The 6,720-nt window shown below is 49.4% G+C and overlaps 1 protein-coding gene across 1 annotated transcript in view; it reads right to left on the bottom strand.

Annotated features, from left to right (window-relative positions):
- A4GALT (alpha 1,4-galactosyltransferase (P blood group)) overlaps positions 1-6,714 on the bottom strand; it is a 19,502-nt gene extending 12,788 nt beyond the window's left edge. The window contains exon 1 of the mRNA XM_025050636.1: positions 5,070-6,714. The gene's annotated coding sequence lies outside the window, so the exon portion shown is untranslated. The remainder of the gene's footprint in view (positions 1-5,069) is intronic.
- Between the last annotated feature and the right edge of the window lie 6 nt (positions 6,715-6,720).

Raw genomic sequence — 6,720 nt, 5'->3', positions numbered from 1 at the left:
TACTGGAGGTATTCATCGAGGCACTCTGACAAGAGAAAGAAATGAAAGGTACAAAAACTAAATAGAAATAGTTAAAACTATTGCTATTTTTGTAAGATACTATTGCACATCTGGACAAGTCAAGAGAAACTACTGAAAAACTACAAATAATAAAAGAATATTGATAAGTGGTAGGACACACCCAGGCACACGTACTTAAATACAAACAAGCAGTCAGAAGCAGAAAATACAATAAAAGAGAAGACCCCACATATTACAACCACCACCATAATACTTAGGGTTAAACTTAACAAACGATGCTCAAAAGCTATTTGAGCAAACATTTAAAGTCCCCAAAGAACACAATAAACTTGGACAAATGGAAAGACAGGCTATGTTTTTGGATAAAAGACTCAGCTTCATAACGATGTCCATTTTCTCTAAGCCAATTTATACATGGTACGTGATTTTGGAATTCAACGAATTGATTCTAAAGTTCACATAGAAAAATAAGCATGAACTTGCAGAAAAACTCTAAGAAGAGGAACAAATGAGGAGGGACTGGACGTTTAGATATTAAAACACGCTATAAAGTTTCGATAATTGAAACAATGTAGTCACATGAACAGACAAACGGGCCAACAAAACAAAAGGAATTGCAGAAGGAATATGCTACTTGCATATTCAACAAAAAGAGTATCTTCAATCAGTAAAGCAAATGCATCTTTTAATACAGATGTCAGGCAACTGGAGAAGGTGGGAGGGAAAAGAACAAGCTGAGTGTATACCTCAGAAAGGGCACCAGGATCAACTCCCAATGTAAAATAATAAAACCCGTAAAAATTTAGAACAAAACACAGGTGAATTTCTTTATAACTTCAGAGGTGGGAAAGTTTTCTGAATTATCTATGAAATCCAGAAGCCATCGAAGAAAACATGAACAAACTTAATTCTATGAAAAAAACAAACCTCCCCGTGTCCTTCCCCCAAAAACATCAGCAAGAAACACCTTCTGTCAAAACAGAAGGAACAGCTTGGGGTAACTTTTGTGCCCCTTGATCACAAAGGTCTAATTCTCCGAACCTATAAAGAGCTCCCAGAAAACAAAGTGAAAAAGACCAACACCCCAGAAGAAAACGGGCCGATAACAGTTCCCACACACGCACAAAATGACCCTGAAACATGCAGGCAGGATTTCGTAAGTAAGAAAAATGCAAATCAGAACAGATAGCATCTCTCACCTGTCAGATTGGCAAAAAGCCAGGACTTTGATACATTCTTCTGGTGTGGAGGTGAGGGAACAGTCCACCCAACACACTGTTGGTTGGCATGCACATAGTACCGCTCCAGGGGTGAGGGCAAGCGAACCCCATCTATCAAAGTTACAAAGTCACCCGACAATCCCACCATGTGACCTTATTTTACAGGTAAATGACATTTGTACAGGTCACAAATTTGTTTGCAAAGTGCACACAATTGGAAACAACGCCCAGAGCCTTTTCTGAAGGACTGATTAAATACACAATGACACGCTGATACCATGGAAAATAATGTCAGCTGTCGGGGACCAAGGTTGTTTTTACTCCTTGTCAAATCCCACGTGGCCAGCACAGACCCCAGCACAGACTTATTTTTTTGAATGAATGAGTAAATGATCCCTAAACTGCCCCCGAAGCCAGAATCAAATGTGGTAACTGACCAGGGGAGTGCCATTTACAAACTGTAAACTACGAGCCATACAGATTACAACTGTTAGAAAGTGTAATTGATTTGTCCTGCCTCACCATCTGAGGGTAAAAAATGTCACGTGCCTTTGACTCTTCATTTTATGAGTATTCATCAGTCCCAGGAGAGGAAAGGTGACCTTCCCAGCCTTCCCAAGGCTGCCTGGCTAGTAAACTATTAAGGCTGAGTGTGGACGAGCCTTCTGGACTGGTCACTAGCTGTACCCAGAGATTATCGAGGTACACGTAGCCGGGGAAATTCTTCATCAGATAAAATCATGCCTGGCAAATGAAATGCCCACGGAATAGGCATCTAGAAATTCTGACTGGATTTACGGGTCCTGAGTTCACACTACTGGGAAGAAAATTCTCTTTTTTTACTATATCAAAGATTAAAAATAATTGGCAGCAAGAGAGAGAGTGCCACCCCATGTAGTCACATGAACAGACAAATGGGCCAACGAAACGGGCCATCTCCCGCCTCTAAACACACACACAGAGCACTGCCAATCCTGGGTATTCTTACTGGTAACAGTCTTTGCTACCTGGATGCTGCCTGAGCAAGGGGCCTGGTTTCTGTCCTCTACACACTTGCTCTGTGACCTTGGAGTATGACCCGCTCCCCTCCCCGCCCCCAATTCTGAGCCTAAATATCTTCATCTGTAAAACAGAGAGCCTAGAAAAGACAATGTCTAAGGACTCTTCTAGAAAGACCTTCTGAATCTGGTCCCTCTTGGCACCGGTTCTGTACATTCCATCAGAAGCAGTCATCACTACTTCTCAGGGTCACTTGCCCATGGGTGCCAGGCTAAGAGCACACACAGATAATGGGGCCAGAGGGATGGCAATTCATGGATAAGAGAGTCCTTGCTCCATCCGATACAAAGTCATCTTGGAAAGAAACCAGTCAAGCCCTTGGCATCACTCCCAGAACCTTGATCATTCATTCAACAAATGCATGAGCACCTACTGTGAGCCAGGACCCACACCGAGGGCTTGAAATACACACAACAGTGAACAAAGAAGACCAAGTCTTTGGCTTTGTGGAGCCGACATTCTAGTGGGAGAAAATTAACAAGAAATATATCAGGTGGTGAAATGTGGGACAGAGAAAAATGCAACAGGGAAACTGGGCTGGGAGGACTGGGGCTGAAGGTGTTAACTTTCCGCAGAGCAGTCCGGGATGACCGCTCCGAAAAACTGGGCAAATCGGAGGGCTACTTGTGGGAAGGTGTCCAGGGCGGGAAACTGGTGAGTGCAAAGGCTGGGGCTGGGTACCCGAGGTGCTGATGGGACAGCAGAGTAAGCAAGGCAGGGCAGGAGGGTACCAGGAACAAAGGTCAGAGAGATCATGGGGAGACCGAGCCATGGGGGCCCTTGAGGACCACTGGAAGGTTTTGAGAAAGAAAGGGCTATTGTGTGACTTACATCTTAAAGAGATCTTTAAGATCTGGCTGCTTTTTGAGACTAAACTACAGGGGACTTGCGGTGACAAGAAAGCAGTTAAGAGGCCATGGCGATAATCTAGAGAGACGTAGGGCAGCGATCAGGGAGAGAACCTCTCTTTGACTGGATTTCCCCCGTCCCTCCCCGCCATCAGCCCTCAGCCACAGCGCAGCTCAGTTCCCTCTCTGTCTGTCTCTGTCTGGGGAGCCATCAACCCCAGCCTCCTCCCTGGCTTCCTGCTTCGGCCCCCTGGAGGCCCCCACATCCCACGATGCCGAGGCTTTGTGGGCACTCGCCCTCAGCCCTGCCCCTCTCCGGGCCCAGAACTTCCAGACGGGCCACGCTGACCTCTGCCTTGCTGCTCATCACCAAGCTCTGGGAATTCCAGGTTTCTGCAACATGCTTTCCTCTTCCCAAAATATCCCTCCCACCTACCTCCACTGCTCGGGAACTTCCTAACCATAATCCAGAGGAAGAGCTCGCCATCTGCCAAGAGCAAACCGCGTCAGGCGCCCGGCCAAGCACCGTCACCACGACGTCTGCCTCCACATCGACCACTACGGCCTCCCTTTACGAATGAGAAAATAAGAGGTGCAGAGAGGACAGGGAGCTTCCCATGCTGCATGGCGAGTCAATGTGGGAGGCAGGATTTGCACCCATGCACATCTGCCCTCGAGTCTCAGACCCTCTTCCTCCGTGAGTCTCTGGCCACCTAGGAGCTCAGCAGCCACCTCCAGGAAGTCACCTGGATCTTGGCACAGCTCCCCCCATGGGCTGTGGGCCGGGTCCCCCGCGCCGTGCACGCTGGCACACAGCAGGAGCTGCGGCTCCCTTCCCGCTGAGTGCGCGTGTGAGCGGCGCTCACGGGAACCCTTAGCCTCGCCCACCGCCTAGACCGTGGGTAGACCTTGGGAATGACCGGGCTGAATTTGCCCTTGGAGTGAATTGGAAGCCAGGGAAAGTAGATGCTGTGCGAAATGCTGCCCACGCTGCCTGAGATCGTATATGACATTGAATTAGGGAGGGCCTGGCTCACAGCGGGCACACCGTAAACGGGATGGGGGATAAAGGAAAACCATCCCGATACTTCGTGCCTTTGAAAACGATGGTAAAAACCTGAAAGGAAAACCAGCTCTTCTCTCTCTCTCAAACCACCAGGTTCTGGGAAATCCAAGCTTCTGAAATACGCCGTTCGCTCTTCCCAAAATGTCCCTCCACCCGTCCCCTGCCCAGCAACCACAATAAGTTAAGAAAAGTTGCCATTTGCCAAGAATCCCCGAAAATGCTGTCTCGGCTTTATTCCTGGCTGCAAGGGTTATGGGCTGCAAGGGTCTTCACACCTTGGAGTACTGTCTACGAATTTCCACAATGCGTGTCCACCAACGTTTAGCTGGTTGGGCCGCCAGCGCTTAATAGAGAGGTTGCGTGTGTGCGCGTGCGCGCGGGGGTTTCCCGTCACCACGCTGCCGTGACACCTCCCGCTTTGCTCTTTATCTTGAAGACAGTGTGGAGCCACGGAAGACTGGAGGGGGAGGCACGCGGCAGGATCAGTCTTCCCGTAACCTTGGCACCGAGGCCCCCCCACCCCCCCGCCCCCCGCCGGCTTTTGGGTACGTTCTTTCCGGTCCTTTTCCGATGCTCCATTTACACGGAACCGTGTTTACACAGGGCCTCGGACAGGAGACACACAAAAGGAGATCCTATTACACATGCTGTTTACACCTTGTTTTATTTTTCATTTAAAAATATGCTGGGCCCCGGGCTCAAAACCAGACGGCAGAGGTGGTTGCATAACCGAGCACATTCCCTAAAATTCACCGGACCGTATGCGTGCGATGTGTGTAAATGACACCTGGAAAAAAGCTGCTTGAAAATATATGCTCTGCCCTTCATATTATGGGAGTAAACAGAGCTCCGCACCCTCATTTCCAGGGCTTCGTTGTATCTCGTCACACGGCAGTTGCGCCCTTCATTTCTCCTGTTCCCCATCTTGACTACCGGAAACGTGGTTTCCATCTTCCTGCTTTTACAGATAACACTGCGATGAGCATCGTCTCAGCCCTGACTTCTTTTTTTGAGCACATCGTTCGTCACTTCTACAGGACTCCTTCCTAGAAATAAGCCTCTTGAGTCAGAGGAAATGTAATTTAACTTTTAGACACAGATCACTAACTTGTCTCCAGAAAGGTTTTCCAGAGTCCACGTTCTCCCCAGTGTCAAGGAGTACCCCCTTCCCAAACTCGCACCACGAGGAGGGAGACACGTGGCTGAGTCACCATTTATTGAAAGCTTTCTGTCGGGTGTGGAGCTCCGTGATCTGATAACAGTGGTGTATATTTCCTAAGGGCTTCCCGTCCGCAGCCACTGGTCAAAGTGGTTTTCATGCAGTAACTTGCTTAATCGCCCCAACAGTCCTAAGGAAATCAAGGCACCACTGGCATTCAGACACCTTTCGCCAAGTAAAACGAGTCTGCCTGTGGCCCAGCCTAGTTCACCTGGGACAACGCTGGGCTAGGGGCTCGCATCTTACTGTGAGGAAGTACTTGACTCTAAGTCTCAGTTTTCTCATCTATAAAATGGGAATAACAACACGGGATGCTGAGAGGGTTACGTAAGATCAGGTAACAAAGTGTCTGACACCTAGCCAGGGCTCAGTCGATGGTGGCCTGCCCCCAACTCAGGGGGTTACCCTGGAGACTGGTAGGAGGGAACAAATGAAGCTGAGAGACAGCTGGAGGTTTGGGGGGACCTCTCTGGGCTCTGTGTTTACATCTGGGACAATGGCTTCTGCTGTTTCAAATCAAGCCTGTTCACAGAATGAGAAGACCACTTCCTGTTTCACTCTCCTGCACCTGTCTGCCCAGCTCCCCCGAACCCACTTTGCACAGGTGTAACATCCAGAAGGCTGTGTGCCTCTGTTGGGGTCTGCTCCTGGCAGACAAGAGTGTGTGCACAGGGGAGGGTGTGTGGTCACCAGCCCAGAAAGGAAACGAGCTCTCCTAGTCCTGTGACCAATCTCGCTTCCACTGGAAGCTCCTGGACCCACTGGGCTCTGTCCAGAGGGAACGCAAACAGAGGCAGACAGGAGAGGAAGGGACGGTCACCAAGTTCCAGACAGGTGTTTTAAAAGTCTAGCCAAAAAAGGCAAATTTTGGCAATAGATATCTATCTCCAAGGGGTGCTCAGATGGAATCTCCCCCCACCCCCCAACACACACACACATTATTTCTTTCAAGCAACATTTAGTGAGCACCCACGAAGTGCCAGGCTGAGCACCGGGCTTCAGGCAAGGACAGAAGAGGGAGGGAGACTACGAAGTTGTGACCACACATGGGAAGGACCCTTTTAGGGGGGAGAGCATTCCAGAGAGCACGGCGGGACTGAGCTTGGGTGGCCAGGTCCAAGGTGTAGCTAACCACCCCACCCTCAGGGAGGGAGAACCAGGAAGGGTAGCAGCTGGGGACAGGGAAGGCCGGGGAGGGCAAAGGCTGTTTCCACACCTCAAGCTGCCCTTTCTTCCAGTCTGGCCACAGATCTGGGGGCAGTTACCTCAACTCACTCCGCTCTGGTC

Source organism: Pteropus alecto, unplaced genomic scaffold (assembly GCF_000325575.1).
Source record: "Pteropus alecto unplaced genomic scaffold, ASM32557v1 scaffold157, whole genome shotgun sequence".
In the NCBI taxonomy this organism is placed as follows: domain Eukaryota; kingdom Metazoa; phylum Chordata; class Mammalia; order Chiroptera; family Pteropodidae; genus Pteropus; species Pteropus alecto.
This window is presented reverse-complemented; position numbering and strand designations above follow the sequence as displayed.